Consider the following 13,031-nt stretch of genomic DNA (forward strand, 5'->3'; position numbering starts at 1 on the left):
TTTGAAGCATTGTTTTGAGAAACGGACAATAATAAATTCCTCTTAATTGCTACAACACTTGTGTCAACTTATTGGAGGAGTTGTGTTACCCTGATTGGTCAGTAGGTCAATATGCAATATGGTTGAGGTCTCACCCAGACAGACTGAACTTATCAGCTTTCACACTTTTCTCTTATCAGTGTTCCTAGCAGGACTTACATTTAACAAGTAGGGAAAGGTACATGTATTTTCAATATGGATGGATACATAATGCTGCTGTGGGGGAGGTGAAGAACAAGAAATTGTTCGTTATTAAAGCAAAGGTAAGTGCTACATAGCAGGGCCGTGCAGAGATGTTTAAAGGGGCGGATGCTCAAAGTTAAAAAGGGGCACATAGAACCAAGCTGAATAACAACAACCCACATTCATCAAGAATCTAATATGGAATCGCATCATACTATATCACTGCCATCAGGTGGAGACAATGCAAAGCAAACGTAGCCTATGTTTTACCTGATGGGTACAATGTTGCTGTTGAGGGGTTGCTGCTGCTCCTGCTCCTGATAGTACTGGAGGGCAGGGCTGTGTTGATCTGAGACTGTAGACTGTAAAAAGTCCATAGGACAGATGGTAGCTGATTAAACAAGTAGCAAGAGATTAAAACAAAAAACTGGGGGAAATAAACTAGGCTCTGCCTGTGACTCACTCTTTGCCTCTCTTCCTTCTTCCATCTCCTCACCTGAGCTATCACTATCCACTTGCTGTCCATCGGAGAACAAGGCACTATTTGTTATTTGCATTGAACTATTATTTAATTATCCACACTTATCCACATTCCCCTCCAGAAAGGCAGGGAAAAGCCCTGTAAGTTACTTTAAAACTAAATATGTTCCCCAAAACGGTGGACAGAGCTACAGACCCATGACACCCTTACCCAGTTAGCTAGCAGCTAATGACCAGTACTACCTGTGCAGTTAATAAAAGTACAGGTAATGTTTTGTTGCGCTATTGCACACACAGCACCTCATTTGTTTCAATTCGTCAGTTGCTACAAGACAACTTACTACCGCTAATACTCAGTTTGCTATAGACTGCAGTGTATGCTGTAGCCTGCAATTCATTTGTTTACTCTACAGCTCCGCACCGCTCAGGTGGCAAAAAATGCACGCACTCTTTGCCTGCTCGTAGCCAGCGTGCTCTGGCGTCAAGTGCAAGCATTGGTGAATTGTGGTCATGTGACCGATGCAAGCCGGATTCTTTTATTTAGCAAAAATATGATTCAATGTTATTGTTGAGGGGCACAGGCACAGCGGTCTATCCCAGATGTGATAGGGTAAGAGGCAGGATACACCCTTTGCAAGTCGCCAGTCTATCACAGGACTAACATATAGAGACAAACAACCACTTGTACTCACATTTATTTTAGTATCACCACTTAACATAACCCTAGTAACTACAGGACTTTTAACTGTGGGGGGAAACCAGAGTACCACCAAGCTGTTGATCCAGACCTATCAAGAATAGGAACCAACCTCAGTGATTTTCCTGTGTTTTGACATCTTGTGTGATCGTGTGAATTCCGTGATTCCAGTCAACTAACCATTCTTACTAGATTGCATCATGTTATCTGAACAAGAACAAATTAAGTTGCTGAATTTCATGCATATCCTACATGATTTAATTACGTTCACCATAGAAACATGAAATTATTCTTGTTCAAATTCCAAGTTTGAATCTTGTACATGTAACAACCAACCAATTTCATTTTTTTGGAGTGTAAGTGAACACAGACCTATTACTTAATCAAAGCGCACCAGATAAGGTTGGAATTACCTAATTTGCTTATGTTAGTTACATATAAGTCACTTATTGGCATCTTAATAATCATTTGGAATTATGTAGAACAAAACTCAGCTTACTGGAAATTGTTGACATAACTGTATTAAGTAAATTGAACAAATTATTTTGTGTTGACGTCAGATCATGTGATTGGTTTGAACATCTAAGAATATCCCATTTCTTTGCCTTGGGATATTTTGAGTCATTTTTGCAGTACATTTTGAGTCCTTATGGAGTTGTACTGTTAAATGCAGTCCAACCAACTGCCAAATCTCTGAATTTGAGCAGAGATTATAGTACTGCACTGCACACACTGAATTCATCCTGCTGCTTCTGTCAGCAGTCACATCATCTGAGGGGACCCGTGACCTGATTCCACTGCAGGTAGTCCTACGCCATAACATTACTTCCATCATGTTTGCCAGATAATGTGGTGTGCTTTGTGTTATGAGGTGTTTCTATCCTTCTCTGTGCTCTTCCTGTTATTCTGGTACATCTTGGTGTTTTTGGATAATGTCACAGCTGTCTGATTTTATGAGGCTATACTGGATAAAAGAAGCTGGTGCGGTGTAGAAAGTTTAATTTGCCAGTTTTGTTTGACTTTACAACATTTACGGAGAGAATTTTCAATAAAAATGTAATAAATGCAGTGGCTTATTTAGTTTAAATACTAAACGTCATAGGCTATTGTAAAAGCGTAACAGATCGCAATTTATGTGTCACGGTTAGCGCTCTCCAGCGTGTTACCGACTCCCGTGACATGTCCTCTTCCCAGTGTTAGTGTTCTTTGTCTCCGCTCTTCAGTGTCTGAGCACCCCGAGCTCGCTGCCCTCTCGTCTCCACACTCCTCCTGGGGAATAACAAAGAGGCAGCCATCAGAAACACCACAATGCAGCAGACTAACCTTAACTAACTTGCCAAGAGACTAACGTGAAGTCACGCAATGATCCAGCGTTGGAGAGAGCTCCACCACACTCTTGAGTAGCTCCTCCGATGAGGCTTGATCAGCTGCAGGTGTGTGATGGTCTTCAGGTGTGGCCAACCACCTGGCAGGGCCACACCCACCAGGCCTGAAGGTGCCTGTCACAGCTGCACCCACACAAACACACGCACACACACACACACACGTGGACAACAGGAACAGCAGCGCAGAGCAGCAAAAACACATATAATACAATACAAGTCCATAACTTCTCAGGGACCCTGGGTCACTCAGATCCAGTCACCTTTGATCTTTAATAGTTTTTGAGATGTTGGTGAAAAATGTGTTAATCACAGTGCAGATTTTCGGCATGTTGTGTAAATTTAGGCATGTAAAAATCGGATTATTTCTAACAAAAAAAGAGTGTGAAATTAAGGTTAGACTTGTGTTTGTAAATGAGCCACCCCATGTTGTGTAGCTTTCTGGATTTTATACTTATTGGACTACATACTACATACTTATTTATTATACAGGCTATACCAGGGGTCTGCAACCTTTAACACCCAAAGAGCCACTTGGACCCGGTTTCCACGCAAAAGAAAACACTGGGAGCTGCAAATACTTTTTGAAATCTAAAATGAAGATAACACTGTATATATTGTTTTTTACTTTTATGCTTTGTGTGAACAACTAAAGTAAGTAAGTAAAGTTTATTTATTAAGCGCTTTTCACAGACAGGCAGTCACAAAGCGCTGTACATAAAGATTAAAATAAACAATACAATCAATAGACATTATACACAATGTAAAAGATCAAATGTAAATAATGTAAAGAATATAAAATACGTAGATCAACAAAAGGCTTGTTTGAACAGAAAAGTTTGTAACTGCTTTTTAAAAGAATCCACAGAGCAACTAAGGTGTGTTGCTTATGAAATCCATGAAGTGCTACAGAGAAAATTACATTTTATTTATGTAATTAACACATTTTGAACTCTTAAAGAAATATAACAAAAGACACCCAGCTGAACTAAAATGATCCAGCAAACAAAAACTGTTGTGAGCTGCCCCCCTTATATCGCCTTTGGGCTTTTGGAGCCTTGACCTGAATTTTAAAAAGTAATTGGAAAAAAGCACTATGCTGCTAAAAGATGAAAAATAGATATTTGCACAATTCTGCCTAAATATGTATTTTACCTGGTTAATGTGTGTGGCGGGGCGTGGTCTGCAGCGCCGCTGCAGGAGAGGCGGACGCACCTGAGCGGCACCCGCAATCATGCCTCGCCGCCTTAACGTCTGTGCTCTCTCTGCTGTTGTGTTGGTCTGTGTCGGGCTGTGAGCTGAAAAGCTACAGCCGACTGTATGCGTACAGCAACCGTGTGTGAAAAGTGGTCAGTAAAGAGATGCTGAAAAGCGTGTTCATGGAAACATCGTCGGGTCTGCCGTGATATGTTTACAATGGGACTTCTGGTCCCGAACCTCTGCGCACAGCATCTGCAAATCGGGGCTTTCATCTTTACGCAGGACTGTAAGCTGTCGTCTGTGAGGCGTGAGCGGTGTTTGTTTTAACATAGTTCATGGTGGAGAACAGCTGCTGACATAATGTGGATCCGAAGATCCATAACTGGCCTACCTGGGTTTGAAAGTCTCAATAAATGCACGGCGTTTCTGCGGGTACACCGGCTTCCGCGAGTGTGACGCTTATTTTGAGCGGTGAAAAAATAATATAATATAATTTTATTTTTATATTTCAATATCACAATGATCTTCCAATTTAGAACTACAAGTTAAAAAAAGAACTAAACACAAATAAAATACACTTCTGCTAAATACTTTTAATTTATTTTCCCAAACCACCCGGAGCCGCAGTATAAGGACAAAAGAGCCGCATGCGGCTCCAGACAGAGCCGCAGGTTGCCGACCCCTGGACTATACAGTGCATAAAATCAAAATTTGCATGTTTTAAGTAACTGAAATGGTTAATTACGTGAGCTAAAGAACATAAGAAAGTTATAGAGTATATTTATATGAAACATGTGTACACTTACTGTATTTGATGTGTTTTAACCATATATAATACATATTACAGAATGTTACACCTGCACATGTGTAAAAAAAACATGGCTTTGATTTTGCCGCCCATTTTCTAGAGAAAATTTCTCTAGATCCGCCCTTGTTTGTCACACTGATATCGTATCATAACAGTACAGTTGACAGTATTTTTCCAATGTCAAGTAAACAATGTCTACAGTTTAAATGAGCTGGGTGGCTGTGGCTAATTTGGACTGCAAGGCAGGATTGGGAGAGATGCGTTCATATGTTGGTGCCATACTCTACACTCTTCTGGCAGCTGTAAATAAATGTTGATTAATCACACAACAGCTATCTGGCATTTTAGCTAAGATAAACACAAAGGCGTTCAAAGGATGGTTGGAGGGCAAAGGACCGCAATACTGTACCCTTTACCTGCCAGGTGGGCATGTCCTGCTGACATCACGTGAAAACTATGGATTGACACATAAGAATGATGGTTTGTTAACATCCCACAGTGTCACCTTTCAAGATGTATTCCTCTGTGCACAGTGAATCTTCACTTGCTTCTTTCTTTCACAAGTTGAATAAAGTGCAGTCATTCATCAGAGTTTACCTTGGAGGAGAAAAGATGGTGTCACAATTCCAGAGAATATAGATGTTTGAAGAGCAGAGCGGTGGGCTGTGACACCACTGCGGTGGGTATGTTTGTGATCCAGGACCCAGGGGCAGCACGGGCACACTGCGCTTTGATATAGTGTTGATAAATTGGTGTAGAGGCTTTTGATGTTGTGACAGGTGTGTGTGTCTTTGTGTATATGCTCCCATTGGTCAGGCATCTGTGTGTTGCCTGTGACACATGGGATCAAAAGACAAAGTAGTAAACATACTGTATCTAGCTCTCGTTTTGGAGCTACACGTGATCGCGTACAGCACTTGTTGATGTGCCCTTGATGCCACAAAAACAAAAGTCCTTTACGTGAAGCTGTTTTAGTGAGATATAAAGTGATGGAAAACACTTTACATTCTGAGTTCTGTATATGCTTTGTATCTGTTAACTAAGGCTCAATGGGTGGGTGGCTCAAGTACATTTTTGAGAAAACGATGTCAGTTTACTACATTATGGCATCTTCAAAGCCAGAGTACTTACATGATTTAAAGATAAGAAAGTAATAATAACTAATGTAATCTGAGTTCTTATTTTTATTCATATTTTAGTTTGCAGATATCCTGTGTAGTACAAAAAAGAGACTTAAAAAAGTGGTGTGCATACTGTCTTGGTACGATAGACGTATATAAAAACAAATGGACATAGCCATCACCCATTGTCACCTGTTGCATCATTGACTCAAAAATTGATGTACTACCAAATCTGAAAAGTGAAGTTAATGTAGAAATGCATTTAATCTTTTTATTGCTCATTCAGAAGTCTTATATATATATAGTATATATATCTATATACTATATATATGTCTATATATATAATGTATATATAGACACGTGTGTGTGTGTGTGTGTGTGTGTGATTTACATTGCTGTGCTTGAGAGCCGGAACCAAATTCCTTGTACCGTAATTGTCGGGCTATAAGCCGCTACTTTTTGCACAAGCTTTGAACCCTGCGGCTTTTAGTCAGGTGCAGCTTTTCTAAGGATTGTCCATGATTTTTGTGATATTGTAAGAGGATTTGTTTTGTTTGTTCCGCTGTTGTACGGCACTAGGTTGCCTGGCGGAACGATCGGGGTTCAAGAGTGGTATGTTGGTCACATGTCCATCCGCCAGGCAACGTAGTGCCGTACGAAGTAGCGCGAAAAACAAACTTCAAAGTAGCGCTATGCGTTCAGCGGGAGGCGTGGATGACGAGCGGCGATAAACTTGCGAAAAGTTATGCTCAACTCCACCAGTGGATTCTGACAACGTGGAAAAGTGGGATAACATCCATGATCACCAACGGATTTTGAAGGGCTGGACTGCTGCATGATGGAGAGGAGGACACCTCCACGGCCCTTCTGAGGGTGTTTGACTCTGACACTGACAACGAGGATTTGTTTGGTTTTGAAAGTGACAACGAAGGAAAGCTGAGAGTGGATGACGAAGCATTCCTGAGCCTGTTCATTTCCGACACTGGAGAAAGGTTTTAGTGCGCAGGAAGAAGATAAAGATGGTTGTGAATGACTGACTTCTTGTTAAAGCCGTGTCACTGCACCTGAGCCTAAAAGGTAGGCCGAATCTATTTTTCTGGTGTGCTGTAGGTTATTGTTATGTACTACATTTGTTACTCGTTTATGAAGCACAGTACATGTTTCGTACTTGTAATTACCGCTACTTGTACATATACCTAAAAAGTTATGCAAATATGTACCCGTGACTTGTTTTTCAAAATATTAATAAAAGGGGCGTGTCTCCAAACAGCCATCTCTTTCCTGACAATTCCCTTTGTGCATATTCTCTTACATATGATAAGTCAACATTGAAACACCTGCGGCTTTTTGTCAGGTGCGGCTAATGTATGTACAAAACAGGATTTTCCCCTGATTTTAGCTTGTGCGGCTAATATTCAGGTGCGCTTTGTAGTCCGGGAAATACGGTATGTGTCTGCACATATACTTGGCCAATAAACACGATTCTGATTACAGGGGCTCACGTTTGACTTAGAATAAGATATGAATAAGATGAAGCCAATCAAAACGTAGCAGCCAGATTTCTGTGGTAAGGCCTCTTCCTGCACTCAACATCACACCTGGCATGCTTTGATGTGTTATATTAATATGTAGCAACAATTATTTTCCGGTGTAAACTGGAATAAGGTAGAACGGGCGCAGTTGTGATTGGTGATGACCCTAACTCTAATCGCAGCCCTGCTTCTAACCAAGGGTAATGTGAAAGTCTTTTTTCTTTTTATGAAATTATTATTCTCGTAAGAGAGATTTTGTTATTCTCGTAACAAAAAAAGAGAGTTTAATATTTCAGACACACACAATAATAATAATAATAATAGTATTAATTTTACCTCCAAAAGTTGGTGGCCCTCACACCAATTGTGAGTAAATTCTTCGAGCGTTGGTTTTGAAGCACATCACGGACAATCTCCCAAAAGACCTGGATCCCCTTCAGTTACAGAACCAACCGATCCACAGAAGATGCTATCTCTACCACACTCCATGTTATGCTGTCCCACCTGGAGAGGAAGAACACCTATGCCAGAGTCCTTTTCATCGACTTTAGCTCAGCTTTCATTCCAGAGCAAGCAGTTGGTGGAAAAGCTGATGCTACTAGGCGTGGACGCTGCAACCTGCAATTGGGTTTTCAGCTTCATGACAAAGTGGCAACAGACAGTCAAGGTGGGCAGCCACACATCAAAGACTATCTTAGTGAGTACAGGCTCTCCTCAGGAGGGTGTCCTGAGCTCGCTGTTGTTCAGTCTGCTCACACATGACTGAAGGGCCAGATTTAGCACTAACCACACTGTGAAGTTCGCAGACGACACAACAGTGATTGGTCTCATCACTGACAATGATGAGTCAGCTTATAGAGGGCGTGGAGCAGTTTGAAGTGTGGTGTAGATCCCATAATCTCACCATCAGTGTGAACAAAACAAAAGAGATGGTGATCGATTTCAGGAAGTCTTGCAGAGATCACCACACACTATAGATGGTGCTGCTGTGGAGAGGGTCAGCAGTGTGCTGATGATCTGTCCTTCTCTACTAATACCACAGCTGTTATCAAAATAGCGTCTCCACTCCCTCAGCAGACTCAGAAATGCAGGACTCTCCACCCTTCACCTCACAACTTTTCACAGAGACACAATGGAGAACATCCTGACACAAAGTTTTACGTCTTGGTTTGGCAGCTGCAAGTCCTATGAGAAGCGACGACTGATGCCCCACTCTTGTCTCTGGAAGAGATCTACAAACAGCGCTGCATATGCTGTAGCGTAAGCTGTCTCCATCATCAAAGACTCCCACCACCCCTCTTATGGCCTGTTCTCCCTCCTGCCATCTGGCAAGAGGAACAGGAGCATCAGCTGCAGAACCACCAGGATGCTGGAAGGGTTCTTTGCACGAGCTGTGAGCTGTGGTAAATAGACTGTAGCCCCTCCCATCCATTCAGCTATTCACACACCTATACTGTAAGAGCCACAAGCAGATTGTGATGCCCCCTATCTACACATGCACGCACACACACATGCACACACATACATATACGCATACAATATAATCTTCAGATACACACATTATCTGATCTAATTATCCCCTTCTGTGAAAGGACTGCTGCTATCTGAATGAATGGGACTATTTAAAGTTTTTTTTTATAATATAGATTTAGAATTTATGTTATTTATCCTTAATTAGTGCTGTGATTTATTACTGCCTTTTTACTGCTCTTTTTTATCTTTTTCAATTTGTACTGACTATTGCACAGAAACAGTATTTCGTTTCAGCCTCGGTATTTCTTGAAATACCACACAAAATGACGATAAACTTGAACTTCTTGAAAAATACATGGTTTGTGGAGGGTTATGGTCAGGATTGTCATTTATGATGATTTAGACCAGAAGGTCAAAAGGAAGGCATTATGTTGGGTTTTTGACCACTCGAGGTCTGCTGGCAGCACTGTTGGTCAAGTTACTTGAAAAAAGTAATCAGTAACTAATTACTGATTACGTCCCCAAAAAAGTAATCCCATTACTTTACTGATTACTTTTTTCAAAAGTAATTAATTACTTAGTTACTTAGTTACTTTTTAAAAACACGATTTACAACCTGAATAGGTGATAAAGTGATAGATCTTTCAGCCCAATTCTACTTTTTCTGCATAATCATCATACAAAATGTAATCAAATGGAAAAGTCTCTTTTTAAAACTTGTTTTATTAGTTTTAATCTTTTAACTTTATGGATCAAGCAAACATTAAATTATATGCAACATTCTCTAACTGGAAGAAATTAGTTTAACATTTAAACCTATTTTCTGCACATTCCAGCACATAAAATAATTTTTTTGTGTGTGTTTACACTCAGTCTTTCAAATAGATGCAAGTAAAACACAGCAGAAAATAAATAAAGTCAAAGACTAGCGGTCCTGTTGCTCTATTTTCACCTGTAAAGCAGGAGTGGGGCAGGCGGAGGGTTACCCTGGTGCAGGTGTGCCACAGCGGTCAGTGGAAGAATCCGCGAGTTTCTCTGTGAGTTTCTCTGTGGGTTTCCCATTACGTCGTAGCTACTCGGTGCTTGTTTGGAAGTTTAGGGTTTTTTTCGCTGTAAAAAGAAGTTTTCTTCCCACGCACAACGGACACTAATGTTTTTGTCACTTTTTATGGAATCAAACTCAAAGTAAGGTCAGTACTTTCACGCTTTAAACGCTGCACGCTCATACTCTCTCTGCACTCGATATATGATCCATTGTTGATCTGCACACAGCTGTTGTCACGAACGTCGCACTCGCTTACGTCACTGTCATTCTCGCAAAAAATCACGGTTTTAGTAACGCAGTAACGCAGCGTTCCTACGGGAAAGTAACGGTAATCTAATTACCATTTTTGCAATAGTAATCCCTTACTTTACTCGTTACTTGAAAAAAGTAATCGGATTACAGTAACGCGTTACCCATCTCTGCTGACCAGTTTAGGGCACAGATTCTTGCAGTAAAAACTTGCTGTCAAGCAATAGCCATTTCATTTTTATCTTGTGATTTCACTGTAGATTTTTTAAATCATATTTTTGCCACTGTTTCAGATTATCATATATCTTGGGACTTTCACTTTAAGAAGTATGAAGCTACCCGTAAGACCAGGGTTGGCATGACACCAAACTGTTACGACAGTAACACTTAAAAGTTTCATGGCAGTTTTTCATGAGCTGCAGAGGTGGTGGCATCATGTAACTCTTTCTTATCGTTTTGCTGATTGGATTGGAGGGTAGTGCCATTTGAACAACATGTATGTTAAAGTTAGTAATAGTTTCAATATGGTTTTCAGAACAGTGGGCAGTGCACACACTGGAATTCTTTCTGTCCTGTTCCACTGATTTGCACAGTAGGAAGTAGATTATGAAACAGAATAGGGGAGACCTGAGCATGAAAGCTCTAGTGCGATTTGATCTCAAGCCAGTGGGGAGGCACAAGAATCCAAAGCCAATCAGTTATTTCTGTGCACTCAAGCTGACGTTAAATATTGCCTCCAACTGGGAGAAGGCGATTATGCTTGGGACTGAGCAATGTCATTGTAATTGCTAACAACCAGATGGACAAAGTCAAGCCGAGTGATTGTTCTCATCACAATTTGTATCACCTCTGTCCATGTCAGTGCAGTTATCCATCTTCCCCAGAAGAATCTACAGTAAGTGCAATGTAGCATACCACATTATGTCAGATCAGAAATATCTGTCCAACAATTTTATTGCTAATGAACACAGCAGCTTGTTGTGGTATCTGCAGTATATGCTCAATTTATGTTGCATTAATATGCTGCAACAGGGGAGCAGATAATTAAGAAGTCTAAGTTCTACCTTTGGAACTTTTATTCTGCTAAACCATCTCAGAATTATCTCGGAAAAAGAAGCCATCTGTGTCCACTGTGAATGACCATCTTTGAACAAAGGCGGTGGCTAACGACACCAACTATCTGCCATCTACAATCCAGTTTTGAGATCCCTTCCCAGATACCTTAACGCCCACTCACATCCTGGGTCTTCTGACTTCAGGAAATCACATGATAGGGTGGGTCTAGGTTTCACAATGAGTTCATCTGATACCTTGTGACTTACGCCCGTTTTCACACCTTGGCTCGTGTGATTAGGTAGAGGTAGAGGATCATTAGGAGGTCCATTGTCCCTCTTGGGGAGACACTCCCATAGGGCTTAAATCTGGAACTCTCCACAATTTGACCTCAGAACTAAAGAAGCTAGTTCTAAGATAGCTTACCTGGATAAGGAAAATTTATTCTAAATTACAGAGTAAATGCACATAATTGTGTTTTAAGATATTCATGATGTCTGCGTGTAAACCTATGACCACAACTGTATATATGATGCAAAGATGCTTCTAATTAATTTCGGACTTAAGTTAACTTCTATGGGGTCAAACATGTATGATTATAAGATCATTCAAAAAGGCAAAGTCTTGTTGACTTTGTCCCAGAATACACAGAAATTGTTATGTTGTGATGGTGGCTAGCGTGAAAATGGGCACTACTTTGCAAATATACTTATGAACTGAATTTAATTAAATTAATTGTAAATGAGTATTTGTGCCAGACCTAGAGTGGAGGTGGGCTGCAAACAATCACTCCCAAAAATATTTTGACTTTTGACAGGATCTCAGGTTAATACAGTTCAGATAAAATGTTAAATGTCTCCTGATTCCACCTAGTTCTTTTATGTCCTGTAATACTTAACACTTCGACTTTATGAGTAAAATACAGGCTTGGGTGAAGTCAGATGTCTAAACAAGTTTCTTTTTAATATTGCATAGATACTATGAAAATCACAGAACTCCAGTTCTATTCCAAGCTTGCCCCCAAAACTCCTGCTGACAAGAGGCACCAAAAGTGGATTACATTTCCAGGCCCTGGACTGTAATCAGAGCCGACACTGCCAATAGAGCCAGGGCTGGCCAATTGACCAACAGGCAGTGGCCTTTTTTCATCATCCATTTAAAGATCAATATGAGGGACCTCATGCTCATCGGCTCAACTATACTGAAGATAGGATGAAATAAAATTGAATAGCTGCGTCTACAGAAGAATGAAACGGTAGCAGGGCTTAGAAAAAAGCCTTGAACATAATAGAAGGTTTTTTTTCCTTCTCTCTTGGGTCAAGTACAAGGAGAGAATAGATTGGAGTGCTTCCAGTGAGCAGTGAAAGATTTTATTATAAATCTCAGGAGGGTCGAAGGAGGCAACACAAAGATAGTAGCGAAAGAAATAAGCAGAAGGGAAAAAAACATATAGAGGTGAGAGAGAGCTGAAACTTGCAGAAGAGACCTGGCAGACTGTTAGGTTGGTTAGATGTAGATGTGATGACCTGCAGCAACAATGAACAAGCTTGTAGACTTTTCTAAAAAAGACAAAAATGACATCCCAACATTCCTACAACTCTTGTGGGACTACATCTCTAGTCCCACAAGAGTTGTAGGAATGGTCATTTTGTTATTAACCCATCTCGGGTTAACTCTTTAAAGCCGGTCGGAGCGGGCACGCTGTGTTTTGCGTAACGTTTTTTAAATCCCAGTAGCACTGCAACCACGTAAGCTAGCGCAATAATTTT

The 13,031-nt window shown here is 40.6% G+C and overlaps 1 long non-coding RNA gene across 1 annotated transcript; it reads left to right on the top strand.

Annotated features, from left to right (window-relative positions):
- Positions 1 to 2,976: 2,976 nt before the first annotated feature.
- LOC146498407 (uncharacterized) lies at positions 2,977 to 3,736 on the top strand. The gene is made up of 2 exons (XR_014870574.1): positions 2,977 to 3,435; positions 3,660 to 3,736. It is a non-coding gene; the product is annotated as an uncharacterized LOC146498407 (long non-coding RNA).
- The last annotated feature ends 9,295 nt before the right edge of the window (positions 3,737 to 13,031 follow it).

The sequence above is a fragment of the Neolamprologus multifasciatus genome, chromosome 18 (genome assembly GCF_963576455.1).
Source record: "Neolamprologus multifasciatus chromosome 18, fNeoMul1.2, whole genome shotgun sequence".
NCBI lineage: Eukaryota > Metazoa > Chordata > Actinopteri > Cichliformes > Cichlidae > Neolamprologus > Neolamprologus multifasciatus.